The 27,218-nt window shown below is 34.1% G+C and overlaps 40 non-coding genes across 40 annotated transcripts; all 40 read right to left on the bottom strand.

The window, feature by feature from the left end:
• Positions 1–12: 12 nt before the first annotated feature.
• On the bottom strand, positions 13–94 carry TRNAS-CGA (transfer RNA serine (anticodon CGA)). Its single transcript has one exon. It is a non-coding gene; the product is annotated as a tRNA-Ser (tRNA).
• A 207-nt stretch (positions 95–301) lies between these two features.
• TRNAS-UGA (transfer RNA serine (anticodon UGA)) lies at positions 302–383 on the bottom strand. The gene has a single exon. It is a non-coding gene; the product is annotated as a tRNA-Ser (tRNA).
• Positions 384–1,615: 1,232 nt separating this feature from the next.
• Positions 1,616–1,697, bottom strand: TRNAS-UGA (transfer RNA serine (anticodon UGA)). The gene has a single exon. It is a non-coding gene; the product is annotated as a tRNA-Ser (tRNA).
• Positions 1,698–2,645: 948 nt separating this feature from the next.
• On the bottom strand, positions 2,646–2,727 carry TRNAS-CGA (transfer RNA serine (anticodon CGA)). The gene has a single exon. It is a non-coding gene; the product is annotated as a tRNA-Ser (tRNA).
• Positions 2,728–2,933: 206 nt separating this feature from the next.
• On the bottom strand, positions 2,934–3,016 carry TRNAS-UGA (transfer RNA serine (anticodon UGA)). Its single transcript has one exon. It is a non-coding gene; the product is annotated as a tRNA-Ser (tRNA).
• A 942-nt stretch (positions 3,017–3,958) lies between these two features.
• Positions 3,959–4,040, bottom strand: TRNAS-CGA (transfer RNA serine (anticodon CGA)). Its single transcript has one exon. It is a non-coding gene; the product is annotated as a tRNA-Ser (tRNA).
• Positions 4,041–4,247: 207 nt separating this feature from the next.
• Positions 4,248–4,329, bottom strand: TRNAS-UGA (transfer RNA serine (anticodon UGA)). The gene has a single exon. It is a non-coding gene; the product is annotated as a tRNA-Ser (tRNA).
• A 942-nt stretch (positions 4,330–5,271) lies between these two features.
• Positions 5,272–5,353, bottom strand: TRNAS-CGA (transfer RNA serine (anticodon CGA)). Its single transcript has one exon. It is a non-coding gene; the product is annotated as a tRNA-Ser (tRNA).
• Positions 5,354–5,560: 207 nt separating this feature from the next.
• TRNAS-UGA (transfer RNA serine (anticodon UGA)) lies at positions 5,561–5,642 on the bottom strand. The gene has a single exon. It is a non-coding gene; the product is annotated as a tRNA-Ser (tRNA).
• Positions 5,643–6,874: 1,232 nt separating this feature from the next.
• On the bottom strand, positions 6,875–6,956 carry TRNAS-UGA (transfer RNA serine (anticodon UGA)). Its single transcript has one exon. It is a non-coding gene; the product is annotated as a tRNA-Ser (tRNA).
• Positions 6,957–7,904: 948 nt separating this feature from the next.
• TRNAS-CGA (transfer RNA serine (anticodon CGA)) lies at positions 7,905–7,986 on the bottom strand. The gene has a single exon. It is a non-coding gene; the product is annotated as a tRNA-Ser (tRNA).
• Positions 7,987–8,176: 190 nt separating this feature from the next.
• On the bottom strand, positions 8,177–8,258 carry TRNAS-UGA (transfer RNA serine (anticodon UGA)). The gene has a single exon. It is a non-coding gene; the product is annotated as a tRNA-Ser (tRNA).
• Positions 8,259–9,200: 942 nt separating this feature from the next.
• On the bottom strand, positions 9,201–9,282 carry TRNAS-CGA (transfer RNA serine (anticodon CGA)). Its single transcript has one exon. It is a non-coding gene; the product is annotated as a tRNA-Ser (tRNA).
• Positions 9,283–9,489: 207 nt separating this feature from the next.
• Positions 9,490–9,571, bottom strand: TRNAS-UGA (transfer RNA serine (anticodon UGA)). Its single transcript has one exon. It is a non-coding gene; the product is annotated as a tRNA-Ser (tRNA).
• Positions 9,572–10,519: 948 nt separating this feature from the next.
• Positions 10,520–10,601, bottom strand: TRNAS-CGA (transfer RNA serine (anticodon CGA)). The gene has a single exon. It is a non-coding gene; the product is annotated as a tRNA-Ser (tRNA).
• Positions 10,602–10,808: 207 nt separating this feature from the next.
• On the bottom strand, positions 10,809–10,890 carry TRNAS-UGA (transfer RNA serine (anticodon UGA)). The gene has a single exon. It is a non-coding gene; the product is annotated as a tRNA-Ser (tRNA).
• Positions 10,891–11,838: 948 nt separating this feature from the next.
• Positions 11,839–11,920, bottom strand: TRNAS-CGA (transfer RNA serine (anticodon CGA)). The gene has a single exon. It is a non-coding gene; the product is annotated as a tRNA-Ser (tRNA).
• Positions 11,921–12,127: 207 nt separating this feature from the next.
• On the bottom strand, positions 12,128–12,209 carry TRNAS-UGA (transfer RNA serine (anticodon UGA)). The gene has a single exon. It is a non-coding gene; the product is annotated as a tRNA-Ser (tRNA).
• Positions 12,210–13,156: 947 nt separating this feature from the next.
• On the bottom strand, positions 13,157–13,238 carry TRNAS-CGA (transfer RNA serine (anticodon CGA)). Its single transcript has one exon. It is a non-coding gene; the product is annotated as a tRNA-Ser (tRNA).
• A 207-nt stretch (positions 13,239–13,445) lies between these two features.
• Positions 13,446–13,527, bottom strand: TRNAS-UGA (transfer RNA serine (anticodon UGA)). The gene has a single exon. It is a non-coding gene; the product is annotated as a tRNA-Ser (tRNA).
• Positions 13,528–14,474: 947 nt separating this feature from the next.
• On the bottom strand, positions 14,475–14,556 carry TRNAS-CGA (transfer RNA serine (anticodon CGA)). Its single transcript has one exon. It is a non-coding gene; the product is annotated as a tRNA-Ser (tRNA).
• Positions 14,557–14,763: 207 nt separating this feature from the next.
• Positions 14,764–14,845, bottom strand: TRNAS-UGA (transfer RNA serine (anticodon UGA)). Its single transcript has one exon. It is a non-coding gene; the product is annotated as a tRNA-Ser (tRNA).
• A 947-nt stretch (positions 14,846–15,792) lies between these two features.
• Positions 15,793–15,874, bottom strand: TRNAS-CGA (transfer RNA serine (anticodon CGA)). The gene has a single exon. It is a non-coding gene; the product is annotated as a tRNA-Ser (tRNA).
• Positions 15,875–16,081: 207 nt separating this feature from the next.
• On the bottom strand, positions 16,082–16,163 carry TRNAS-UGA (transfer RNA serine (anticodon UGA)). Its single transcript has one exon. It is a non-coding gene; the product is annotated as a tRNA-Ser (tRNA).
• Positions 16,164–17,105: 942 nt separating this feature from the next.
• TRNAS-CGA (transfer RNA serine (anticodon CGA)) lies at positions 17,106–17,187 on the bottom strand. Its single transcript has one exon. It is a non-coding gene; the product is annotated as a tRNA-Ser (tRNA).
• Positions 17,188–17,394: 207 nt separating this feature from the next.
• On the bottom strand, positions 17,395–17,476 carry TRNAS-UGA (transfer RNA serine (anticodon UGA)). The gene has a single exon. It is a non-coding gene; the product is annotated as a tRNA-Ser (tRNA).
• Positions 17,477–18,424: 948 nt separating this feature from the next.
• Positions 18,425–18,506, bottom strand: TRNAS-CGA (transfer RNA serine (anticodon CGA)). Its single transcript has one exon. It is a non-coding gene; the product is annotated as a tRNA-Ser (tRNA).
• Positions 18,507–18,713: 207 nt separating this feature from the next.
• On the bottom strand, positions 18,714–18,795 carry TRNAS-UGA (transfer RNA serine (anticodon UGA)). The gene has a single exon. It is a non-coding gene; the product is annotated as a tRNA-Ser (tRNA).
• A 947-nt stretch (positions 18,796–19,742) lies between these two features.
• On the bottom strand, positions 19,743–19,824 carry TRNAS-CGA (transfer RNA serine (anticodon CGA)). Its single transcript has one exon. It is a non-coding gene; the product is annotated as a tRNA-Ser (tRNA).
• A 207-nt stretch (positions 19,825–20,031) lies between these two features.
• Positions 20,032–20,113, bottom strand: TRNAS-UGA (transfer RNA serine (anticodon UGA)). The gene has a single exon. It is a non-coding gene; the product is annotated as a tRNA-Ser (tRNA).
• Positions 20,114–21,060: 947 nt separating this feature from the next.
• On the bottom strand, positions 21,061–21,142 carry TRNAS-CGA (transfer RNA serine (anticodon CGA)). Its single transcript has one exon. It is a non-coding gene; the product is annotated as a tRNA-Ser (tRNA).
• Positions 21,143–21,349: 207 nt separating this feature from the next.
• TRNAS-UGA (transfer RNA serine (anticodon UGA)) lies at positions 21,350–21,431 on the bottom strand. The gene has a single exon. It is a non-coding gene; the product is annotated as a tRNA-Ser (tRNA).
• A 947-nt stretch (positions 21,432–22,378) lies between these two features.
• Positions 22,379–22,460, bottom strand: TRNAS-CGA (transfer RNA serine (anticodon CGA)). The gene has a single exon. It is a non-coding gene; the product is annotated as a tRNA-Ser (tRNA).
• A 207-nt stretch (positions 22,461–22,667) lies between these two features.
• Positions 22,668–22,749, bottom strand: TRNAS-UGA (transfer RNA serine (anticodon UGA)). The gene has a single exon. It is a non-coding gene; the product is annotated as a tRNA-Ser (tRNA).
• A 947-nt stretch (positions 22,750–23,696) lies between these two features.
• On the bottom strand, positions 23,697–23,778 carry TRNAS-CGA (transfer RNA serine (anticodon CGA)). The gene has a single exon. It is a non-coding gene; the product is annotated as a tRNA-Ser (tRNA).
• A 207-nt stretch (positions 23,779–23,985) lies between these two features.
• TRNAS-UGA (transfer RNA serine (anticodon UGA)) lies at positions 23,986–24,067 on the bottom strand. The gene has a single exon. It is a non-coding gene; the product is annotated as a tRNA-Ser (tRNA).
• A 947-nt stretch (positions 24,068–25,014) lies between these two features.
• On the bottom strand, positions 25,015–25,096 carry TRNAS-CGA (transfer RNA serine (anticodon CGA)). The gene has a single exon. It is a non-coding gene; the product is annotated as a tRNA-Ser (tRNA).
• Positions 25,097–25,303: 207 nt separating this feature from the next.
• TRNAS-UGA (transfer RNA serine (anticodon UGA)) lies at positions 25,304–25,385 on the bottom strand. Its single transcript has one exon. It is a non-coding gene; the product is annotated as a tRNA-Ser (tRNA).
• Positions 25,386–26,332: 947 nt separating this feature from the next.
• On the bottom strand, positions 26,333–26,414 carry TRNAS-CGA (transfer RNA serine (anticodon CGA)). The gene has a single exon. It is a non-coding gene; the product is annotated as a tRNA-Ser (tRNA).
• A 207-nt stretch (positions 26,415–26,621) lies between these two features.
• Positions 26,622–26,703, bottom strand: TRNAS-UGA (transfer RNA serine (anticodon UGA)). Its single transcript has one exon. It is a non-coding gene; the product is annotated as a tRNA-Ser (tRNA).
• Positions 26,704–27,218: the final 515 nt, after the last annotated feature.

The raw sequence follows: 27,218 nt of genomic DNA, 5'->3' as shown, positions 1-27,218 counted from the left end.
TGAAAATCAAAACGTAGCTGGCAGGATTTGAACCTGCGCGTGGAAACCCCAATGGATTTCGAGTCCATCGCCTTAACCACTCGGCCACAACTACCTGCACGTTGATTTTGTGATGAGCTTCTGTGGAAAAATAATTGCTTTCCATTCCATGATTGTCATTTAAAACCTGTTGCAATTTCTATTTGGTAGCTGCTATATTAATAGACAAACTATGGGAAATATAATAGCTAGTATAGTTTCCTAGAAAATAAATGAGTCAAGGAAGTATGATCTCTGTTTTTGACATGCTCGAAAAGCAAGACGTAGCTGGCAGGATTTGAACCTGCGCGGGGAAACCCCAAAAGATTTCAAGTCCATCGCCTTAACCACTCGGCCACAACTACTTCTATACCACTACCCGACATTACCTGGAGTACAAAATAATTTATTATCATTCTGTTTATTTCATTGGTCCCATGCTTATTTAATGTAGAATTAGCACACCTGCCACTGCACAATCATAAATTTGTTTATTAACATGCATTTTCTCTCATCATTCATTTCATCTCTGCAGATCTCTCAAGATCAAATTTTGCATTCTTTAGTGGCAGTATGGATATTGTGAAAGGCACATCATAGGATTCTGCAAATGTATATGTCAAATAATTAGTTCATAACATCAAGGCTGCAAACTAGGATTAAATCAGGATTAGGATACAATGGTGAGTATGATGGTTTCCAAAAAATATTGATTTAAATTTTTCAATTACTGTTTATGTTTTAAAAAGAAACAGCTCATGTCAGTGTTATAGAGATATATTTAAGATTAACTTTAAGATGGGAAAGATTTCCTGAGCTTGGTGGCAATTGTTGATTATGATGAAGATGATAATATGTTCTGGAATGAACAAATAAACTTTGTTATGTATCTTAAAAAGTGGCCGATGGAAATAATTGCAATACATTCACTGTAATTCCACAGATAGCACTACAGTTTTGTGATATTTGAAAGTATCTGATATGCACATTTCTTCCTAGTGCTGCTGATTTGTTAATTAAAAGTTTAGTTTTTATTAACAAAACAAATTTTAACTCAGATCTACACATAAATAACCATTACATCATGAAACAGTAAAAAAAAATTGGAGATGGTTTAATGACATGTTCCTAAAATGCAGGAAGAGCCGCACTGTCTGAGATCACGTGCTTCAAAACGCAGTCCATTGTGAAATAGGATGCAGGTGAAGGTGATGTAGGATGAGACAGTTACATTGTTCAACATAACATATTTTGCTTTTCTACATCTTAAATGCATATTGTGTTTTTAAATAAGTTTGAAAAGCAAAATGTAGCTGACAGGATTTGAACATGCGCGGGGAAACCCCAAAGGATTTCGAGTCCATCGCCTTAACTTCTCGGCCACAACTACCTGCACGTTGATTTTGTGATGAGCTTCTGTGGAAAAATAATTGCTTTCCATTTCATGATTGTCATTTAAAACCTGTTGCAATTTCTATTTGGTAGCTGCTATATTAATAGACAAACTATGGGAAATATAATAGCTAGTATAGTTTCCTAGAAAATAAATGAGTCAAGGAAGTATGATCTCTGTTTTTGACATGCTCGAAAAGCAAGACGTAGCTGGCAGGATTTGAACCTGCGCGGGGAAACCCCAATGGATTTCAAGTGCATCGCCTTAACCACTCGGCCACAACTACTTCTATACCACTGCTTGACATTACCTGGAGTACAAAATAATTTATTATCGTTCTGTTTATTTCATTGGTCCCATGCTTATTTAATGTAGAATTAGCACACCTGCCACTGCACAATCATAAATTTGTTTATTAACATGCATTTTCTCTCATCATTCATTTCATCTCTGCAGATCTCTCAAGATCAAATTTTGCATTCTTTAGTGGCAGTATGGATATTGTGAAAGGCACATCATAGGATTCTGCAAATGTATATGTGAAATAATTAGTTCATAACATCAAGGATGCAAACTAGGATTAAATCAGGATTAGGATACAATGGTGAGAATGATGGTTTCCAAAAAATATTGATTTTAATTTTTCAATTACTGTTTATGTTTTAAAAAGAAACAGCTCATGTCAGTGTTATAGAGATATATTTAAGATTAACTTTAAGATGGGAAAGATTTCCTGAGCTTGGTGGCAATTGTTGATTATGATGAAGATGATATTATGTTCTGGAATGAACAAATAAACTTTGTTATGTATCTTACAAAGTGGCTGATGGAAATAATTGCAATATATTCACTGTAATTCCACAGATAGCACTACAGTTTTGGGATATTTGAAAGTATCTGATATGCACATTTCTTCCTAGTGCTGCTGATTTGGTAATTAAAAGTTTAGTTGTTATTAACAAAACTAATTTTAACTCAGATCTACACATAAATAACCATTACATCATGAAACAGTAAAAAAAAATTGGAGATGGTTTAATGACATGTTCCTAAAATGCAGGAAGAGCCTCACTGTCTGAGATCACGTGCTTCAAAAAGCAGTCCATTGTGAAATAGGATGCAGGTGAAGGTGATTTAGGATGAGACAGTTACATTGTTCAACATAACATATTTTGCTTTTCTACATCTCAAATGCATATTGTGTTTTTAAATAAGTTTGAAAAGCAAAATGTAACGTAGCTGGCAGGATTTGAACCTGCGCAGGGAAACCCCAATGGATTTCGAGTCAATCGCCTTAACCACTCGGCCACAACTACCTGCACGTTGATTTTGTGATGAGCTTCTGTAGAAAAATAATTGCTTTCCATTTCATGATTGTCATTTAAAACCTGTTGCAATTTCTATTTGGTAGCTGCTATATTAATAGACAAACTATGGGAAATATAATAGCTAGTATAGTTTCCTAGAAAATAAAGGAGTCAAGGAAGTATGATCTCTGTTTTTGACATGCTCGAAAAGCAAGAGCTAGCTGGCAGGATTTGAACCTGCGCGGGGAAACACCAATGGATTTCAAGTCCATCACCTTAACCACTCGGCCACAACTACTTCTATACTACTACCAGACATTACCTGGAGTACAAAATAATTTATTATCGTTCTGTTTATTTCATTGGTCCCATGCTTATTTAATGTAGAATTAGCACACCTGCCACTGCACAATCATAAATTTGTTTATTAACATGCATTTTCTCTCATCATTCATTTCATCTCTGCAGATCTCTCAAGATCAAATTTTGCATTCTTTAGTGGCAGTATGGATATTGTGAAAGGCACATCATAGGATTCTGCAAATGTATATGTGAAATGATTAGTTAAAAACATAAAGGCTGCAAACTAGGATTAAATCAGGATTAAGATACAATGGTGAGTATGATGGTTTCCAAAAAATATTGATTTAAATTTTTCAATTACTGTTTATGTTTTAAAAAGAAACAGCTCATGTCAGTGTAATAGAGATATATTTAAGATTAACTTTAAGATGGTAAAGATTTCCTGAGCTTGGTGGCAATTGTTGATTATGATGAAGATGATAATATGTTCTGGAATGAACAAATAAACTTTGTTATGTATCTTAAAAAGTGGCCGATGGAAATAATTGCAATACATTCACTGTAATTCCACAGATAGCACTACAGTTTTGTGATATTTGAAAGTATCTGATATGCACATTTCTTCCTAGTGCTGCTGATTTGTTAATTAAAAGTTTAGTTTTTATTAACAAAACTAATTTTAACTCAGATCTACACATAAATAACCATTACATCATGAAACAGTAAAAAAAATTGGAGATGGTTTAATAACATGTTCCTAAAATGCAGGAAGAGCCTCACTGTCTGAGATCACGTGCTTCAAAAAGCAGTCCATTGTGAAATAGGATGCAGGTGAAGGTGATTTAGGATGAGACAGTTACATTGTTCAACATAACATATTTTGCTTTTCTACATCTTAAATGCATATTGTGTTTTTAAATAAGTTTGAAAAGCAAAACGTAGCTGGCAGGATTTGAACCTGCGCGTGGAAACCCCAATGGATTTCGAGTCCATCGCCTTAACCACTCGGCCACAACTACCTGCACGTTGATTTTGTGATGAGCTTCTGTGGAAAAATAATTGCTTTCCATTTCATGATTGTCATTTAAAACCTGTTGCAATTTCTATTTGGTAGCTGCTTTATTAATAGACAAACTATGGGAAATATAATAGCTAGTATAGTTTCCTAGAAAATAAATGAGTCAAGGAAGTATGATCTCTGTTTTTGACATGCTCGAAAAGCAAGACGTAGCTGGCAGGATTTGAACCTGCGCGGGGAAACCCCAAAAGATTTCAAGTCCATCGCCTTAACCACTCGGCCACAACTACTTCTATACCACTACCCGACATTACCTGGAGTACAAAATAATTTATTATCGTTCTGTTTATTTCATTGGTCCCATGCTTATTTAATGTAGAATTAGCACACCTGCCACTGCACAATCATAAATTTGTTTATTAACATGCATTTTCTCTCATCATTCATTTCATCTCTGCAGATCTCTCAAGATCAAATTTTGCATTCTTTAGTGGCAGTATGGATATTGTGAAAGGCACATCATAGGATTCTGCAAATGTATATGTGAAATGATTAGTTAAAAACATCAAGGCTGCAAACTAGGATTAAATCAGGATTAAGATACAATGGTGAGTATGATGGTTTCCAAAAAATATTGATTTAAATTTTTCAATTACTGTTTATGTTTTAAAAAGAAACAGCTCATGTCAGTGTTATAGAGATATATTTAAGATTAACTTTAAGATGGGAAAGATTTCCTGAGCTTGGTGGCAATTGTTGATTATGATGAAGATGATAATATGTTCTGGAATGAACAAATAAACTTTGTTATGTATCTTAAAAAGTGGCCGATGGAAATAATTGCAATACATTCACTGTAATTCCACAGATAGCACTACAGTTTTGTGATATTTGAAAGTATCTGATATGCACATTTCTTCCTAGTGCTGCTGATTTGTTAATTAAAAGTTTAGTTTTTATTAACAAAACTAATTTTAACTCAGATCTACACATAAATAACCATTACATCATGAAACAGTAAAAAAAATTGGAGATGGTTTAATAACATGTTCCTAAAATGCAGGAAGAGCCTCACTGTCTGAGATCACGTGCTTCAAAAAGCAGTCCATTGTGAAATAGGATGCAGGTGAAGGTGATTTAGGATGAGACTGTTACATTGTTCAACATAACATATTTTGCTTTTCTACATCTTAAATGCATATTGTGTTTTTAAATAAGTTTGAAAATCAAAACGTAGCTGGCAGGATTTGAACCTGCGCGTGGAAACCCCAATGGATTTCGAGTCCATCGCCTTAACCACTCGGCCACAACTACCTGCACGTTGATTTTGTGATGAGCTTCTGTGGAAAAATAATTGCTTTCCATTCCATGATTGTCATTTAAAACCTGTTGCAATTTCTATTTGGTAGCTGCTATATTAATAGACAAACTATGGGAAATATAATAGCTAGTATAGTTTCCTAGAAAATAAATGAGTCAAGGAAGTATGATCTCTGTTTTTGACATGCTCGAAAAGCAAGACGTAGCTGGCAGGATTTGAACCTGCGCGGGGAAACCCCAAAAGATTTCAAGTCCATCGCCTTAACCACTCGGCCACAACTACTTCTATACCACTACCCGACATTACCTGGAGTACAAAATAATTTATTATCATTCTGTTTATTTCATTGGTCCCATGCTTATTTAATGTAGAATTAGCACACCTGCCACTGCACAATCATAAATTTGTTTATTAACATGCATTTTCTCTCATCATTCATTTCATCTCTGCAGATCTCTCAAGATCAAATTTTGCATTCTTTAGTGGCAGTATGGATATTGTGAAAGGCACATCATAGGATTCTGCAAATGTATATGTCAAATAATTAGTTCATAACATCAAGGCTGCAAACTAGGATTAAATCAGGATTAGGATACAATGGTGAGTATGATGGTTTCCAAAAAATATTGATTTAAATTTTTCAATTACTGTTTATGTTTTAAAAAGAAACAGCTCATGTCAGTGTTATAGAGATATATTTAAGATTAACTTTAAGATGGGAAAGATTTCCTGAGCTTGGTGGCAATTGTTGATTATGATGAAGATGATAATATGTTCTGGAATGAACAAATAAACTTTGTTATGTATCTTAAAAAGTGGCCGATGGAAATAATTGCAATACATTCACTGTAATTCCACAGATAGCACTACAGTTTTGTGATATTTGAAAGTATCTGATATGCACATTTCTTCCTAGTGCTGCTGATTTGTTAATTAAAAGTTTAGTTTTTATTAACAAAACAAATTTTAACTCAGATCTACACATAAATAACCATTACATCATGAAACAGTAAAAAAAAATTGGAGATGGTTTAATGACATGTTCCTAAAATGCAGGAAGAGCCGCACTGTCTGAGATCACGTGCTTCAAAACGCAGTCCATTGTGAAATAGGATGCAGGTGAAGGTGATTTAGGATGAGACAGTTACATTGTTCAACATAACATATTTTGCTTTTCTACATCTTAAATGCATATTGTGTTTTTAAATAAGTTTGAAAAGCAAAATGTAGCTGACAGGATTTGAACATGCGCGGGGAAACCCCAAAGGATTTCGAGTCCATCGCCTTAACTTCTCGGCCACAACTACCTGCACGTTGATTTTGTGATGAGCTTCTGTGGAAAAATAATTGCTTTCCATTTCATGATTGTCATTTAAAACCTGTTGCAATTTCTATTTGGTAGCTGCTATATTAATAGACAAACTATGGGAAATATAATAGCTAGTATAGTTTCCTAGAAAATAAATGAGTCAAGGAAGTATGATCTCTGTTTTTGACATGCTCGAAAAGCAAGACGTAGCTGGCAGGATTTGAACCTGCGCGGGGAAACCCCAATGGATTTCAAGTGCATCGCCTTAACCACTCGGCCACAACTACTTCTATACCACTGCTTGACATTACCTGGAGTACAAAATAATTTATTATCGTTCTGTTTATTTCATTGGTCCCATGCTTATTTAATGTAGAATTAGCACACCTGCCACTGCACAATCATAAATTTGTTTATTAACATGCATTTTCTCTCATCATTCATTTCATCTCTGCAGATCTCTCAAGATCAAATTTTGCATTCTTTAGTGGCAGTATGGATATTGTGAAAGGCACATCATAGGATTCTGCAAATGTATATGTGAAATAATTAGTTCATAACATCAAGGCTGCAAACTAGGATTAAATCAGGATTAGGATACAATGGTGAGTATGATGGTTTCCAAAAAATATTGATTTTAATTTTTCAATTACTGTTTATGTTTTAAAAAGAAACAGCTCATGTCAGTGTTATAGAGATATATTTAAGATTAACTTTAAGATGGGAAAGATTTCCTGAGCTTGGTGGCAATTGTTGATTATGATGAAGATGATAATATGTTCTGGAATGAACAAATAAACTTTGTTATGTATCTTACAATGTGGCTGATGGAAATAATTGCAATACATTCACTGTAATTCCACAGATAGCACTACAGTTTTGTGATATTTGAAAGTATCTGATATGCACATTTCTACCTAGTGCTGCTGATTTGTTAATTAAAAGTTTAGTTGTTATTAACAAAACTAATTTTAACTCAGATCTACACATAAATAACCATTACATCATGAAACAGTAAAAAAAAATTGGAGATGGTTTAATGACATGTTCCTAAAATGCAGGAAGAGCCTCACTGTCTGAGATCACGTGCTTCAAAAAGCAGTCCATTGTGAAATAGGATGCAGGTGAAGGTGAATTAGGATGAGACAGTTACATTGTTCAACATAACATATTTTGCTTTTCTACATCTCAAATGCATATTGTGTTTTTAAATAAGTTTGAAAAGCAAAACGTAACGTAGCTGGCAGGATTTGAACCTGCGCAGGAAAACCCCAATGGATTTCGAGTCAATCGCCTTAACCACTCGGCCACAACTACCTGCACGTTGATTTTGTGATGAGCTTCTGTAGAAAAATAATTGCTTTCCATTTCATGATTGTCATTTAAAACCTGTTGCAATTTCTATTTGGTAGCTGCTATATTAATAGACAAACTATGGGAAATATAATAGAAAATAAAGGAGTCAAGGAAGTATGATCTCTGTTTTTGACACGCTCGAAAAGCAAGACGTAGCTGGCAGAATTTGAATCTGCGCGGGGAAACCCCAATGGATTTCAAGTCCATTGCCTTAACCACTCGGCCACAACTACTTCTATACCACTACCAGACATTACCTGGAGTACAAATTAATTTATTATCGTTCTGTTTATTTCATTGGTCCCATGCTTATTTAATGTAGAAATAGCACACCTGCCACTGCACAATCATAAATTTGTTTATTAACATGCATTTTCTCTCAACATTCATTTCATCTCTGCAGATCTCTCAAGATCAAATTTTGCATTCTTTGTGGCAGTATGGATATTGTGAAAGGCACATCATAGGATTCTGCAAATGTATATGTGAAATAATTAGTTCATAACATCAAGGCTGCAAACTAGGATTAAATCAGGATTAGGATACAATGGTGAGTATGATGATTTCAAAAAAATATTGATTTAAATTTTTCAATTACTGTTTATGTTTTAAAAAGAAACAGCTCATGTCAGTGTTATAGAGATATATTTAAGATTAACTTTAAGATGGGAAAGATTTCCTGAGCTTGGTGGCAATTGTTGATTATGATGAAGATAATAATATGTTCTGGAATGAACAAATATACTTTGTTATGTATCTTAAAAAGTGGCCGATGGAAATAATTGCAATACATTCACTGTAATTCCACAGATAGCACTACAGTTTTATGATATTTGAAAGTATCTGATATGCACATTTCTTCCTAGTGCTGCTGATTTGTTAATTAAAAGTTTAGTTTTTATTAACAAAACTAATTTTAACTCAGATCTACACATAAATAACCATTACATCATGAAACAGTAAAAAAAAATTGGAGATGGTTTAATGACATGTTCCTAAAATGCAGGAAGAGCCGCACTGTCTGAGATCACGTGCTTCAAAAAGCAGTCCATTGTGAAAGAGGATGCACGTGAAGGTGATTTAGGATGAGACAGTTACATTGTTCAACATAACATATTTTGCTTTTCTACATCTTAAATGCATATTGTGTTTTTAAATAAGTTTGAAAAGCAAAATGTAGCTGACAGGATTTGAACATGCGTGGGGAAACCCCAATGGATTTCGAGTCCATCGCCTTAACCACTCGGCCACAACTACCTGCACGTTGGTTTTGTGATGATCTTCTGTGGAAAAATAATTGCTTTCCATTTCATGATTGTCATTTAAAACCTGTTACAATTTCTATTTGGTAGCTGCTATATTAATAGACAAACTATGGGAAATATAATAGCTAGTATAGTTTCCTAGAAAATAAATGAGTCAAGGAAGTATGATCTCTGTTTTTGACACGCTCGAAAAGCAAGACGTAGCTGGCAGGATTTGAACCTGCGCGGGGAAACCCCAATGGATTTCAAGTCCATCGCCTTAACCACTCGGCCACAACTACTTCTATACCACTACCTGACATTACCTGTAGTACAAAATAATTTATTATCGTTCTGTTTATTTCATTGGTCCCATGCTTATTTAATGTAGAATTAGCACACCTGCCACTGCACAATCATAAATTTGTTTATTAACATGCATTTTTTCTCATCATTCATTTCATCTCTGCAGATCTCTCAAGATCAAATTTTGCATTCTTTAGTGGCAGTATGGATATTGTGAAAGGCACATCATAGGATTCTGCAAATGTATATGTGAAATAATTAGTTCATAACATCAAGGCTGCAAACTAGGATTAAATCAGGATTAGGATACAATGGTGAGTATGATGGTTTCCAAAAAATATTGATTTAAATTTTTCAATTACTGTTTATGTTTTAAAAAGAAACAGCTCATGTCAGTGTTATAGAGATATATTTAAGATTAACTTTAAGATGGGAAAGATTTCCTGAGCTTGGTGGCAATTGTTGATTATGATGAAGATGATAATATGTTCTGGAATGAACAAATAAACTTTGTTATGTATCTTACAATGTGGCTGATGGAAATAATTGCAATACATTCAATGTAATTCCACAGATAGCACTACAGTTTTGTGATATTTGAAAGTATCTGATATGCACATTTCTACCTAGTGCTGCTGATTTGTTAATTAAAAGGTTAGTTGTTATTAACAAAACTAATTTTAACTCAGATCTACACATAAATAACCATTACATCACGAAACAGTAAAAAAAAATTGGAGATGGTTTAATGACATGTTCCTAAAATGCAGGAAGAGCCTCACTGTCTGAGATCACGTGCTTCAAAAAGCAGTCCATTGTGAAATAGGATGCAGGTGAAGGTGAATTAGGATGAGACAGTTACATTGTTCAACATAACATATTTTGCTTTTCTACATCTCAAATGCATATTGTGTTTTTAAATAAGTTTGAAAAGCAAAACGTAACGTAGCTGGCAGGATTTGAACCTGCGCAGGAAAACCCCAATGGATTTCGAGTCAATCGCCTTAACCACTCGGCCACAACTACCTGCACGTTGATTTTGTGATGAGCTTCTGTAGAAAAATAATTGCTTTCCATTTCATGATTGTCATTTAAAACCTGTTGCAATTTCTATTTGGTAGCTGCTATATTAATAGACAAACTATGGGAAATATAATAGCTAGTATAGTTTCCTAGAAAATAAAGGAGTCAAGGAAGTATGATCTCTGTTTTTGACACGCTCGAAAAGCAAGACGTAGCTGGCAGGATTTGAACCTGCGCGGGGAAACCCCAATGGATTTCAAGTCCATCGACTTAACCACTCGGCCACAACTACTTCTATACCACTACCAGACATTACCTGGAGTACAAATTAATTTATTATTGTTCTGTTTATTTCATTGGTCCCATGCTTATTTAATGTAGAATTAGCACACCTGCCACTGCACAATCATAAATTTGTTTATTAACATGCATTTTCTCTCATCATTCATTTCATCTCTGCAGATCTCTCAAGATCAAATTTTGCATTCTTTAGTGGCAGTATTGATATTGTGAAAGGCACATCATAGGATTCTGCAAATGTATATGTGAAATAATTAGTTCATAACATCAAGGCTGCAAACTAGGATTAAATCAGGATTAGGATACAATGGTGAGTATGATGGTTTCCAAAAAATATTGATTTTAATTTTTCAATTACTGTTTATGTTTTAAAAAGAAACAGCTCATGTCAGTGTTATAGAGATATATTTAAGATTAACTTTAAGATGGGAAAGATTTCCTGAGCTTGGTGGCAATTGTTGATTATGATGAAGATGATAATATGTTCTGGAATGAACAAATAAACTTTGTTATGTATCTTACAATGTGGCTGATGGAAATAATTGCAATACATTCACTGTAATTCCACAGATAGCACTACAGTTTTGTGATATTTGAAAGTATCTGATATGCACATTTCTACCTAGTGCTGCTGATTTGTTAATTAAAAGTTTAGTTGTTATTAACAAAACTAATTTTAACTCAGATCTACACATAAATAACCATTACATCATGAAACAGTAAAAAAATATTGGAGATGGTTTAATGACATGTTCCTAAAATGCAGGAAGAGCCTCACTGTCTGAGATCACGTGCTTCAAAAAGCAGTCCATTGTGAAATAGGATGCAGGTGAAGGTGAATTAGGATGAGACAGTTACATTGTACAACATAACATATTTTGCTTTTCTACATCTCAACTGCATATTGTGTTTTTAAATAAGTTTGAAAAGCAAAACGTAACGTAGCTGGCAGGATTTGAACCTGCGCAGGAAAACCCCAATGGATTTCGAGTCAATCGCCTTAACCACTCGGCCACAACTACCTGCACGTTGATTTTGTGATGAGCTTCTGTAGAAAAATAATTGCTTTCCATTTCATGATTGTCATTTAAAACCTGTTGCAATTTCTATTTGGTAGCTGCTATATTAATAGACAAACTATGGGAAATATAATAGCTAGTATAGTTTCCTAGAAAATAAAGGAGTCAAGGAAGTATGATCTCTGTTTTTGACACGCTCGAAAAGCAAGACGTAGCTGGCAGGATTTGAACCTGCGCGGGGAAACCCCAATGGATTTCAAGTCCATCGCCTTAACCACTCGGCCACAACTACTTCTATACCACTACCAGACATTACCTGGAGTACAAATTAATTTATTATCGTTCTGTTTATTTCATTGGTCCCATGCTTATTTAATGTAGAAATAGCACACCTGCCAATGCACAATCATAAATTTGTTTATTAACATGCATTTTCTCTCAACATTCATTTCATCTCTGCAGATCTCTCAAGATCAAATTTTGCATTCTTTGTGGCAGTATGGATATTGTGAAAGGCACATCATAGGATTCTGCAAATGTATATGTGAAATAATTAGTTCATAACATCAAGGCTGCAAACTAGGATTAAATCAGGATTAGGATACAATGGTGAGTATGATGATTTCAAAAAAATATTGATTTAAATTTTTCAATTACTGTTTATGTTTTAAAAAGAAACAGCTCATGTCAGTGTTATAGAGATATATTTAAGATTAACTTTAAGATGGGAAAGATTTCCTGAGCTTGGTGGCAATTGTTGATTATGATGAAGATGATAATATGTTCTGGAATGAACAAATAAACTTTGTTATGTATCTTACAATGTGGCTGATGGAAATAATTGCAATACATTCACTGTAATTCCACAGATAGCACTACAGTTTTGTGATATTTGAAAGTATCTGATATGCACATTTCTACCTAGTGCTGCTGATTTGTTAATTAAAAGTTTAGTTGTTATTAACAAAACTAATTTTAACTCAGATCTACACATAAATAACCATTACATCATGAAACAGTAAAAAAAAATTGGAGATGGTTTAATGACATGTTCCTAAAATGCAGGAAGAGCCTCACTGTCTGAGATCACGTGCTTCAAAAAGCAGTCCATTGTGAAATAGGATGCAGGTGAAGGTGAATTAGGATGAGACAGTTACATTGTACAACATAACATATTTTGCTTTTCTACATCTCAACTGCATATTGTGTTTTTAAATAAGTTTGAAAAGCAAAACGTAACGTAGCTGGCAGGATTTGAACCTGCGCAGGAAAACCCCAATGGATTTCGAGTCAATCGCCTTAACCACTCGGCCACAACTACCTGCACGTTGATTTTGTGATGAGCTTCTGTAGAAAAATAATTGCTTTCCATTTCATGATTGTCATTTAAAACCTGTTGCAATTTCTATTTGGTAGCTGCTATATTAATAGACAAACTATGGGAAATATAATAGCTAGTATAGTTTCCTAGAAAATAAAGGAGTCAAGGAAGTATGATCTCTGTTTTTGACACGCTCGAAAAGCAAGACGTAGCTGGCAGGATTTGAACCTGCGCGGGGAAACCCCAATGGATTTCAAGTCCATCGCCTTAACCACTCGGCCACAACTACTTCTATACCACTACCAGACATTACCTGGAGTACAAATTAATTTATTATCGTTCTGTTTATTTCATTGGTCCCATGCTTATTTAATGTAGAAATAGCACACCTGCCACTGCACAATCATAAATTTGTTTATTAACATGCATTTTCTCTCAACATTCATTTCATCTCTGCAGATCTCTCAAGATCAAATTTTGCATTCTTTGTGGCAGTATGGATATTGTGAAAGGCACATCATAGGATTCTGCAAATGTATATGTGAAATAATTAGTTCATAACATCAAGGCTGCAAACTAGGATTAAATCAGGATTAGGATACAATGGTGAGTATGATGGTTTCCAAAAAATATTGATTTTAATTTTTCAATTACTGTTTATGTTTTAAAAAGAAACAGCTCATGTCAGTGTTATAGAGATATATTTAAGATTAACTTTAAGATGGGAAAGATTTCCTGAGCTTGGTGGCAATTGTTGATTATGATGAAGATGATAATATGTTCTGGAATGAACAAATAAACTTTGTTATGTATCTTACAATGTGGCTGATGGAAATAATTGCAATACATTCACTGTAATTCCACAGATAGCACTACAGTTTTGTGATATTTGAAAGTATCTGATATGCACATTTCTACCTAGTGCTGCTGATTTGTTAATTAAAAGTTTAGTTGTTATTAACAAAACTAATTTTAACTCAGATCTACACATAAATAACCATTACATCATGAAACAGTAAAAAAATATTGGAGATGGTTTAATGACATGTTCCTAAAATGCAGGAAGAGCCTCACTGTCTGAGATCACGTGCTTCAAAAAGCAGTCCATTGTGAAATAGGATGCAGGTGAAGGTGAATTAGGATGAGACAGTTACATTGTACAACATAACATATTTTGCTTTTCTACATCTCAACTGCATATTGTGTTTTTAAATAAGTTTGAAAAGCAAAACGTAACGTAGCTGGCAGGATTTGAACCTGCGCAGGAAAACCCCAATGGATTTCGAGTCAATCGCCTTAACCACTCGGCCACAACTACCTGCACGTTGATTTTGTGATGAGCTTCTGTAGAAAAATAATTGCTTTCCATTTCATGATTGTCATTTAAAACCTGTTGCAATTTCTATTTGGTAGCTGCTATATTAATAGACAAACTATGGGAAATATAATAGCTAGTATAGTTTCCTAGAAAATAAAGGAGTCAAGGAAGTATGATCTCTGTTTTTGACACGCTCGAAAAGCAAGACGTAGCTGGCAGGATTTGAACCTGCGCGGGGAAACCCCAATGGATTTCAAGTCCATCGCCTTAACCACTCGGCCACAACTACTTCTATACCACTACCAGACATTACCTGGAGTACAAATTAATTTATTATCGTTCTGTTTATTTCATTGGTCCCATGCTTATTTAATGTAGAAATAGCACACCTGCCAATGCACAATCATAAATTTGTTTATTAACATGCATTTTCTCTCAACATTCATTTCATCTCTGCAGATCTCTCAAGATCAAATTTTGCATTCTTTGTGGCAGTATGGATATTGTGAAAGGCACATCATAGGATTCTGCAAATGTATATGTGAAATAATTAGTTCATAACATCAAGGCTGCAAACTAGGATTAAATCAGGATTAGGATACAATGGTGAGTATGATGATTTCAAAAAAATATTGATTTAAATTTTTCAATTACTGTTTATGTTTTAAAAAGAAACAGCTCATGTCAGTGTTATAGAGATATATTTAAGATTAACTTTAAGATGGGAAAGATTTCCTGAGCTTGGTGGCAATTGTTGATTATGATGAAGATGATAATATGTTCTGGAATGAACAAATAAACTTTGTTATGTATCTTACAATGTGGCTGATGGAAATAATTGCAATACATTCACTGTAATTCCACAGATAGCACTACAGTTTTGTGATATTTGAAAGTATCTGATATGCACATTTCTACCTAGTGCTGCTGATTTGTTAATTAAAAGTTTAGTTGTTATTAACAAAACTAATTTTAACTCAGATCTACACATAAATAACCATTACATCATGAAACAGTAAAAAAAAATTGGAGATGGTTTAATGACATGTTCCTAAAATGCAGGAAGAGCCTCACTGTCTGAGATCACGTGCTTCAAAAAGCAGTCCATTGTGAAATAGGATGCAGGTGAAGGTGAATTAGGATGAGACAGTTACATTGTACAACATAACATATTTTGCTTTTCTACATCTCAACTGCATATTGTGTTTTTAAATAAGTTTGAAAAGCAAAACGTAACGTAGCTGGCAGGATTTGAACCTGCGCAGGAAAACCCCAATGGATTTCGAGTCAATCGCCTTAACCACTCGGCCACAACTACCTGCACGTTGATTTTGTGATGAGCTTCTGTAGAAAAATAATTGCTTTCCATTTCATGATTGTCATTTAAAACCTGTTGCAATTTCTATTTGGTAGCTGCTATATTAATAGACAAACTATGGGAAATATAATAGCTAGTATAGTTTCCTAGAAAATAAAGGAGTCAAGGAAGTATGATCTCTGTTTTTGACACGCTCGAAAAGCAAGACGTAGCTGGCAGGATTTGAACCTGCGCGGGGAAACCCCAATGGATTTCAAGTCCATCGCCTTAACCACTCGGCCACAACTACTTCTATACCACTACCAGACATTACCTGGAGTACAAATTAATTTATTATCGTTCTGTTTATTTCATTGGTCCCATGCTTATTTAATGTAGAAATAGCACACCTGCCACTGCACAATCATAAATTTGTTTATTAACATGCATTTTCTCTCAACATTCATTTCATCTCTGCAGATCTCTCAAGATCAAATTTTGCATTCTTTGTGGCAGTATGGATATTGTGAAAGGCACATCATAGGATTCTGCAAATGTATATGTGAAATAATTAGTTCATAACATCAAGGCTGCAAACTAGGATTAAATCAGGATTAGGATACAATGGTGAGTATGATGATTTCAAAAAAATATTGATTTAAATTTTTCAATTACTGTTTATGTTTTAAAAAGAAACAGCTCATGTCAGTGTTATAGAGATATATTTAAGATTAACTTTAAGATGGGAAAGATTTCCTGAGCTTGGTGGCAATTGTTGATTATGATGAAGATGATAATATGTTCTGGAATGAACAAATATACTTTGTTATGTATCTTAAAAAGTGGCCGATGGAAATAATTGCAATACATTCACTGTAATTCCACAGATAGCACTACAGTTTTATGATATTTGAAAGTATCTGATATGCACATTTCTTCCTAGTGCTGCTGATTTGTTAATTAAAAGTTTAGTTTTTATTAACAAAACTAATTTTAACTCAGATCTACACATAAATAACCATTACATCATGAAACAGTAAAAAAAAATTGGAGATGGTTTAATGACATGTTCCTAAAATGCAGGAAGAGCCTCACTGTCTGAGATCACGTGCTTCAAAAAGCAGTCCATTGTGAAAGAGGATGCAGGTGAAGGTGATTTAGGATGAGACAGTTACATTGTTCAACATAACATATTTTGCTTTTCTACGTCTTAAATGCATATTGTGTTTTTAAATAAGTTTGAAAAGCAAAATGTAGCTGACAGGATTTGAACATGCGTGGGGAAACCCCAATGGATTTCGAGTCCATCGCCTTAACCACTCGGCCACAACTACCTGCACGTTGGTTTTGTGATGATCTTCTGTGGAAAAATAATTGCTTTCCATTTCATGATTGTCATTTAAAACCTGTTACAATTTCTATTTGGTAGCTGCTATATTAATAGACAAACTATGGGAAATATAATAGCTAGTATAGTTTCCTAGAAAATAAATGAGTCAAGGAAGTATGATCTCTGTTTTTGACACGCTCGAAAAGCAAGACGTAGCTGGCAGGATTTGAACCTGCGCGGGGAAACCCCAATGGATTTCAAGTCCATCGCCTTAACCACTCGGCCACAACTACTTCTATACCACTACCTGACATTACCTGTAGTACAAAATAATTTATTATCGTTCTGTTTATTTCATTGGTCCCATGCTTATTTAATGTAGAATTAGCACACCTGCCACTGCACAATCATAAATTTGTTTATTAACATGCATTTTTTCTCATCATTCATTTCATCTCTGCAGATCTCTCAAGATCAAATTTTGCATTCTTTAGTGGCAGTATGGATATTGTGAAAGGCACATCATAGGATTCTGCAAATGTATATGTGAAATAATTAGTTCATAACATCAAGGCTGCAAACTAGGATTAAATCAGGATTAGGATACAATGGTGAGTATGATGGTTTCCAAAAAATATTGATTTAAATTTTTCAATTACTGTTTATGTTTTAAAAAGAAACAGCTCATGTCAGTGTTATAGAGATATATTTAAGATTAACTTTAAGATGGGAAAGATTTCCTGAGCTTGGTGGCAATTGTTGATTATGATGAAGATGATAATATGTTCTGGAATGAACAAATAAACTTTGTTATGTATCTTACAATGTGGCTGATGGAAATAATTGCAATACATTCAATGTAATTCCACAGATAGCACTACAGTTTTGTGATATTTGAAAGTATCTGATATGCACATTTCTACCTAGTGCTGCTGATTTGTTAATTAAAAGGTTAGTTGTTATTAACAAAACTAATTTTAACTCAGATCTACACATAAATAACCATTACATCACGAAACAGTAAAAAAAAATTGGAGATGGTTTAATGACATGTTCCTAAAATGCAGGAAGAGCTTCACTGTCTGAGATCACGTGCTTCAAAAAGCAGTCCATTGTGAAATAGGATGCAGGTGAAGGTGAATTAGGATGAGACAGTTACATTGTTCAACATAACATATTTTGCTTTTCTACATCTCAAATGCATATTGTGTTTTTAAATAAGTTTGAAAAGCAAAACGTAACGTAGCTGGCAGGATTTGAACCTGCGCAGGAAAACCCCAATGGATTTCGAGTCAATCGCCTTAACCACTCGGCCACAACTACCTGCACGTTGATTTTGTGATGAGCTTCTGTAGAAAAATAATTGCTTTCCATTTCATGATTGTCATTTAAAACCTGTTGCAATTTCTATTTGGTAGCTGCTATATTAATAGACAAACTATGGGAAATATAATAGCTAGTATAGTTTCCTAGAAAATAAAGGAGTCAAGGAAGTATGATCTCTGTTTTTGACACGCTCGAAAAGCAAGACTTAGCTGGCAGGATTTGAACCTGCGCGGGGAAACCCCAATGGATTTCAAGTCCATCGCCTTAACCACTTGGCCACAACTACTTCTATACCACTACCAGACATTACCTGGAGTACAAATTAATTTATTATCGTTCTGTTTATTTCATTGGTCCCATGCTTATTTAATGTAGAAATAGCACACCTGCCACTGCACAATCATAAATTTGTTTATTAACATGCATTTTCTCTCAACATTCATTTAATCTCTGCAGATCTCTCAAGATCAAATTTTGCATTCTTTGTGGCAGTATGGATATTGTGAAAGGCACATCATAGGATTCTGCAAATGTATATGTGAAATAATTAGTTCATAACATCAAGGCTGCAAACTAGGATTAAATCAGGATTAGGATACAATGGTGAGTATGATGGTTTCCAAAAAATATTGATTTTAATTTTTCAATTACTGTTTATGTTTTAAAAAGAAACAGCTCATGTCAGTGTTATAGAGATATATTTAAGATTAACTTTAAGATGGGAAAGATTTCCTGAGCTTGGTGGCAATTGTTGATTATGATGAAGATGATAATATGTTCTGGAATGAACAAATAAACTTTGTTATGTATCTTACAAAGTGGCTGATGGAAATAATTGCAATACATTCACTGTAATTCCACAGATAGCACTACAGTTTTGTGATATTTGAAAGTATCTGATATGCACATTTCTACCTAGTGCTGCTGATTTGTTAATTAAAAGTTTAGTTGTTATTAACAAAACTAATTTTAACTCAGATCTACACATAAATAACCATTACATCATGAAACAGTAAAAAAAAATTGGAGATGGTTTAATGACATGTTCCTAAAATGCAGGAAGAGCCTCACTGTCTGAGATCACGTGCTTCAAAAAGCAGTCTATTGTGAAATAGGATGCAGGTGAAGGTGATTTAGGATGAGACAGTTACATTGTTCAACATAACATATTTTGCTTTTCTACATCTTAAATGCATATTGTGTTTTTAAATAAGTTTGAAAAGCAAAATGTAACGTAGCTGGCAGGATTTGAACCTGCGCAGGAAAACCCCAATGGATTTCGAGTCAATCGCCTTAACCACTCGGCCACAACTACCTGCACGTTGATTTTGTGATGAGCTTCTGTAGAAAAATAATTGCTTTCCATTTCATGATTGTCATTTAAAACCTGTTGCAATTTCTATTTGGTAGCTGCTATATTAATAGACAAACTATGGGAAATATAATAGCTAGTATAGTTTCCTAGAAAATAAAGGAGTCAAGGAAGTATGATCTCTGTTTTTGACACGCTCGAAAAGCAAGACTTAGCTGGCAGGATTTGAACCTGCGCGGGGAAACCCCAATGGATTTCAAGTCCATCGCCTTAACCACTCGGCCACAACTACTTCTATACCACTACCAGACATTACCTGGAGTACAAATTAATTTATTATCGTTCTGTTTATTTCATTGGTCCCATGCTTATTTAATGTAGAAATAGCACACCTGCCACTGCACAATCATAAATTTGTTTATTAACATGCATTTTCTCTCAACATTCATTTAATCTCTGCAGATCTCTCAAGATCAAATTTTGCATTCTTTGTGGCAGTATGGATATTGTGAAAGGCACATCATAGGATTCTGCAAATGTATATGTGAAATAATTAGTTCATAACATCAAGGCTGCAAACTAGGATTAAATCAGGATTAGGATACAATGGTGAGTATGATGGTTTCCAAAAAATATTGATTTTAATTTTTCAATTACTGTTTATGTTTTAAAAAGAAACAGCTCATGTCAGTGTTATAGAGATATATTTAAGATTAACTTTAAGATGGGAAAGATTTCCTGAGCTTGGTGGCAATTGTTGATTATGATGAAGATGATAATATGTTCTGGAATGAACAAATAAACTTTGTTATGTATCTTACAAAGTGGCTGATGGAAATAATTGCAATACATTCACTGTAATTCCACAGATAGCACTACAGTTTTGTGATATTTGAAAGTATCTGATATGCACATTTCTACCTAGTGCTGCTGATTTGTTAATTAAAAGTTTAGTTGTTATTAACAAAACTAATTTTAACTCAGATCTACACATAAATAACCATTACATCATGAAACAGTAAAAAAAAATTGGAGATGGTTTAATGACATGTTCCTAAAATGCAGGAAGAGCCTCACTGTCTGAGATCACGTGCTTCAAAAAGCAGTCCATTGTGAAATAGGATGCAGGTGAAGGTGATTTAGGATGAGACAGTTACATTGTTCAACATAACATATTTTGCTTTTCTACATCTTAAATGCATATTGTGTTTTTAAATAAGTTTGAAAAGCAAAATGTAACGTAGCTGGCAGGATTTGAACCTGCGCAGGAAAACCCCAATGGATTTCGAGTCAATCGCCTTAACCACTCGGCCACAACTACCTGCACGTTGATTTTGTGATGAGCTTCTGTAGAAAAATAATTGCTTTCCATTTCATGATTGTCATTTAAAACCTGTTGCAATTTCTATTTGGTAGCTGCTATATTAATAGACAAACTATGGGAAATATAATAGCTAGTATAGTTTCCTAGAAAATAAAGGAGTCAAGGAAGTATGATCTCTGTTTTTGACACGCTCGAAAAGCAAGACTTAGCTGGCAGGATTTGAACCTGCGCGGGGAAACCCCAATGGATTTCAAGTCCATCGCCTTAACCACTCGGCCACAACTACTTCTATACCACTACCAGACATTACCTGGAGTACAAATTAATTTATTATCGTTCTGTTTATTTCATTGGTCCCATGCTTATTTAATGTAGAAATAGCACACCTGCCACTGCACAATCATAAATTTGTTTATTAACATGCATTTTCTCTCAACATTCATTTAATCTCTGCAGATCTCTCAAGATCAAATTTTGCATTCTTTGTGGCAGTATGGATATTGTGAAAGGCACATCATAGGATTCTGCAAATGTATATGTGAAATAATTAGTTCATAACATCAAGGCTGCAAACTAGGATTAAATCAGGATTAGGATACAATGGTGAGTATGATGGTTTCCAAAAAATATTGATTTTAATTTTTCAATTACTGTTTATGTTTTAAAAAGAAACAGCTCATGTCAGTGTTATAGAGATATATTTAAGATTAACTTTAAGATGGGAAAGATTTCCTGAGCTTGGTGGCAATTGTTGATTATGATGAAGATGATAATATGTTCTGGAATGAACAAATAAACTTTGTTATGTATCTTACAAAGTGGCTGATGGAAATAATTGCAATACATTCACTGTAATTCCACAGATAGCACTACAGTTTTGTGATATTTGAAAGTATCTGATATGCACATTTCTACCTAGTGCTGCTGATTTGTTAATTAAAAGTTTAGTTGTTATTAACAAAACTAATTTTAACTCAGATCTACACATAAATAACCATTACATCATGAAACAGTAAAAAAAAATTGGAGATGGTTTAATGACATGTTCCTAAAATGCAGGAAGAGCCTCACTGTCTGAGATCACGTGCTTCAAAAAGCAGTCCATTGTGAAATAGGATGCAGGTGAAGGTGATTTAGGATGAGACAGTTACATTGTTCAACATAACATATTTTGCTTTTCTACATCTTAAATGCATATTGTGTTTTTAAATAAGTTTGAAAAGCAAAATGTAACGTAGCTGGCAGGATTTGAACCTGCGCAGGAAAACCCCAATGGATTTCGAGTCAATTGCCTTAACCACTCGGCCACAACTACCTGCACATTGATTTTGTGATGAGCTTCTGTAGAAAAATAATTGCTTTCCATTTCATGATTGTCATTTAAAACCTGTTGCAATTTCTATTTGGTAGCTGCTATATTAATAGACAAACTATGGGAAATATAATAGCTAGTATAGTTTCCTAGAAAATAAAGGAGTCAAGGAAGTATGATCTCTGTTTTTGACACGCTCGAAAAGCAAGACGTAGCTGGCAGGATTTGAACCTGCGCGGGGAAACCCCAATGGATTTCAAGTCCATCGCCTTAACCACTCGGCCACAACTACTTCTATACCACTACCAGACATTACCTGGAGTACAAATTAATTTATTATCGTTCTGTTTATTTCATTGGTCCCATGCTTATTTAATGTAGAAATAGCACACCTGCCACTGCACAATCATAAATTTGTTTATTAACATGCATTTTCTCTCAACATTCATTTAATCTCTGCAGATCTCTCAAGATCAAATTTTGCATTCTTTGTGGCAGTATGGATATTGTGAAAGGCACATCATATGATTCTGCAAATGTATATGTGAAATAATTAGTTCATAACATCAAGGCTGCAAACTAGGATTAAATCAGGATTAGGATACAATGGTGAGTATGATGGTTTCCAAAAAATATTGATTTTAATTTTTCAATTACTGTTTATGTTTTAAAAAGAAACAGCTCATGTCAGTGTTATAGAGATATATTTAAGATTAACTTTAAGATGGGAAAGATTTCCTGAGCTTGGTGGCAATTGTTGATTATGATGAAGATGATAATATGTTCTGGAATGAACAAATAAACTTTGTTATGTATCTTACAATGTGGCTGATGGAAATAATTGCAATACATTCACTGTAATTCCACAGATAGCACTACAGTTTTGTGATATTTGAAAGTATCTGATATGCACATTTCTACCTAGTGCTGCTGATTTGTTAATTAAAAGTTTAGTTGTTATTAACAAAACTAATTTTAACTCAGATCTACACATAAATAACCATTACATCATGAAACAGTAAAAAAAAATTGGAGATGGTTTAATGACATGTTCCTAAAATGCAGGAAGAGCCTCACTGTCTGAGATCACGTGCTTCAAAAAGCAGTCCATTGTGAAATAGGATGCAGGTGAAGGTGAATTAGGATGAGACAGTTACATTGTTCAACATAACATATTTTGCTTTTCTACATCTCAAATGCATATTGTGTTTTTAAATAAGTTTGAAAAGCAAAACGTAACGTAGCTGGCAGGATTTGAACCTGCGCAGGAAAACCCCAATGGATTTCGAGTCAATCGCCTTAACCACTCGGCCACAACTACCTGCACGTTGATTTTGTGATGAGCTTCTGTAGAAAAATAATTGCTTTCCATTTCATGATTGTCATTTAAAACCTGTTGCAATTTCTATTTGGTAGCTGCTATATTAATAGACAAACTATGGGAAATATAATAGCTAGTATAGTTTCCTAGAAAATAAAGGAGTCAAGGAAGTATGATCTCTGTTTTTGACACGCTCGAAAAGCAAGACGTAGCTGGCAGGATTTGAACCTGCGCGGGGAAACCCCAATGGATTTCAAGTCCATCGCCTTAACCACTCGGCCACAACTACTTCTATACCACTACCAGACATTACCTGGAGTACAAATTAATTTATTATCGTTCTGTTTATTTCATTGGTCCCATGCTTATTTAATGTAGAAATAGCACACCTGCCACTGCACAATCATAAATTTGTTTATTAACATGCATTTTCTCTCAACATTCATTTAATCTCTGCAGATCTCTCAAGATCAAATTTTGCATTCTTTGTGGCAGTATGGATATTGTGAAAGGCACATCATAGGATTCTGCAAATGTATATGTGAAATAATTAGTTCATAACATCAAGGCTGCAAACTAGGATTAAATCAGGATTAGGATACAATGGTGAGTATGATGGTTTCCAAAAAATATTGATTTTAATTTTTCAATTACTGTTTATGTTTTAAAAAGAAACAGCTCATGTCAGTGTTATAGAGATATATTTAAGATTAACTTTAAGATGGGAAAGATTTCCTGAGCTTGGTGGCAATTGTTGATTATGATGAAGATGATAATATGTTCTGGAATGAACAAATAAACTTTGTTATGTATCTTACAAAGTGGCTGATGGAAATAATTGCAATACATTCACTGTAATTCCACAGATAGCACTACAGTTTTGTGATATTTGAAAGTATCTGATATGCACATTTCTACCTAGTGCTGCTGATTTGTTAATTAAAAGTTTAGTTGTTATTAACAAAACTAATTTTAACTCAGATCTACACATAAATAACCATTACATCATGAAACAGTAAAAAAAAATTGGAGATGGTTTAATGACATGTTCCTAAAATGCAGGAAGAGCCTCACTGTCTGAGATCACGTGCTTCAAAAAGCAGTCCATTGTGAAATAGGATGCAGGTGAAGGTGATTTAGGATGAGACAGTTACATTGTTCAACATAACATATTTTGCTTTTCTACATCTTAAATGCATATTGTGTTTTTAAATAAGTTTGAAAAGCAAAATGTAACGTAGCTGGCAGGATTTGAACCTGCGCAGGAAAACCCCAATGGATTTCGAGTCAATTGCCTTAACCACTCGGCCACAACTACCTGCACGTTGATTTTGTGATGAGCTTCTGTAGAAAAATAATTGCTTTCCATTTCATGATTGTCATTTAAAACCTGTTGCAATTTCTATTTGGTAGCTGCTATATTAATAGACAAACTATGGGAAATATAATAGCTAGTATAGTTTCCTAGAAAATAAAGGAGTCAAGGAAGTATGATCTCTGTTTTTGACACGCTCGAAAAGCAAGACTTAGCTGGCAGGATTTGAACCTGCGCGGGGAAACCCCAATGGATTTCAAGTCCATCGCCTTAACCACTTGGCCACAACTACTTCTATACCACTACCAGACATTACCTGGAGTACAAATTAATTTATTATCGTTCTGTTTATTTCATTGGTCCCATGCTTATTTAATGTAGAAATAGCACACCTGCCACTGCACAATCATAAATTTGTTTATTAACATGCATTTTCTCTCAACATTCATTTAATCTCTGCAGATCTCTCAAGATCAAATTTTGCATTCTTTGTGGCAGTATGGATATTGTGAAAGGCACATCATAGGATTCTGCAAATGTATATGTGAAATAATTAGTTCATAACATCAAGGCTGCAAACTAGGATTAAATCAGGATTAGGATACAATGGTGAGTATGATGGTTTCCAAAAAATATTGATTTTAATTTTTCAATTACTGTTTATGTTTTAAAAAGAAACAGCTCATGTCAGTGTTATAGAGATATATTTAAGATTAACTTTAAGATGGGAAAGATTTCCTGAGCTTGGTGGCAATTGTTGATTATGATGAAGATGATAATATGTTCTGGAATGAACAAATAAACTTTGTTATGTATCTTACAAAGTGGCTGATGGAAATAATTGCAATACATTCACTGTAATTCCACAGATAGCACTACAGTTTTGTGATATTTGAAAGTATCTGATATGCACATTTCTACCTAGTGCTGCTGATTTGTTAATTAAAAGTTTAGTTGTTATTAACAAAACTAATTTTAACTCAGATCTACACATAAATAACCATTACATCATGAAACAGTAAAAAAAAATTGGAGATGGTTTAATGACATGTTCCTAAAATGCAGGAAGAGCCTCACTGTCTGAGATCACGTGCTTCAAAAAGCAGTCTATTGTGAAATAGGATGCAGGTGAAGGTGATTTAGGATGAGACAGTTACATTGTTCAACATAACATATTTTGCTTTTCTACATCTTAAATGCATATTGTGTTTTTAAATAAGTTTGAAAAGCAAAATGTAACGTAGCTGGCAGGATTTGAACCTGCGCAGGAAAACCCCAATGGATTTCGAGTCAATCGCCTTAACCACTCGGCCACAACTACCTGCACGTTGATTTTGTGATGAGCTTCTGTAGAAAAATAATTGCTTTCCATTTCATGATTGTCATTTAAAACCTGTTGCAATTTCTATTTGGTAGCTGCTATATTAATAGACAAACTATGGGAAATATAATAGCTAGTATAGTTTCCTAGAAAATAAAGGAGTCAAGGAAGTATGATCTCTGTTTTTGACACGCTCGAAAAGCAAGACTTAGCTGGCAGGATTTGAACCTGCGCGGGGAAACCCCAATGGATTTCAAGTCCATCGCCTTAACCACTCGGCCACAACTACTTCTATACCACTACCAGACATTACCTGGAGTACAAATTAATTTATTATCGTTCTGTTTATTTCATTGGTCCCATGCTTATTTAATGTAGAAATAGCACACCTGCCACTGCACAATCATAAATTTGTTTATTAACATGCATTTTCTCTCAACATTCATTTAATCTCTGCAGATCTCTCAAGATCAAATTTTGCATTCTTTGTGGCAGTATGGATATTGTGAAAGGCACATCATAGGATTCTGCAAATGTATATGTGAAATAATTAGTTCATAACATCAAGGCTGCAAACTAGGATTAAATCAGGATTAGGATACAATGGTGAGTATGATGGTTTCCAAAAAATATTGATTTTAATTTTTCAATTACTGTTTATGTTTTAAAAAGAAACAGCTCATGTCAGTGTTATAGAGATATATTTAAGATTAACTTTAAGATGGGAAAGATTTCCTGAGCTTGGTGGCAATTGTTGATTATGATGAAGATGATAATATGTTCTGGAATGAACAAATAAACTTT

This window comes from Taudactylus pleione, unplaced genomic scaffold (assembly GCF_031769625.1).
Source record: "Taudactylus pleione unplaced genomic scaffold, aTauple2 ptg000085l, whole genome shotgun sequence".
Lineage (NCBI taxonomy): Eukaryota > Metazoa > Chordata > Amphibia > Anura > Myobatrachidae > Taudactylus > Taudactylus pleione.
Note: the sequence above shows the minus strand (reverse complement) of the source record. Positions and strands in the feature narration are given on the sequence as shown.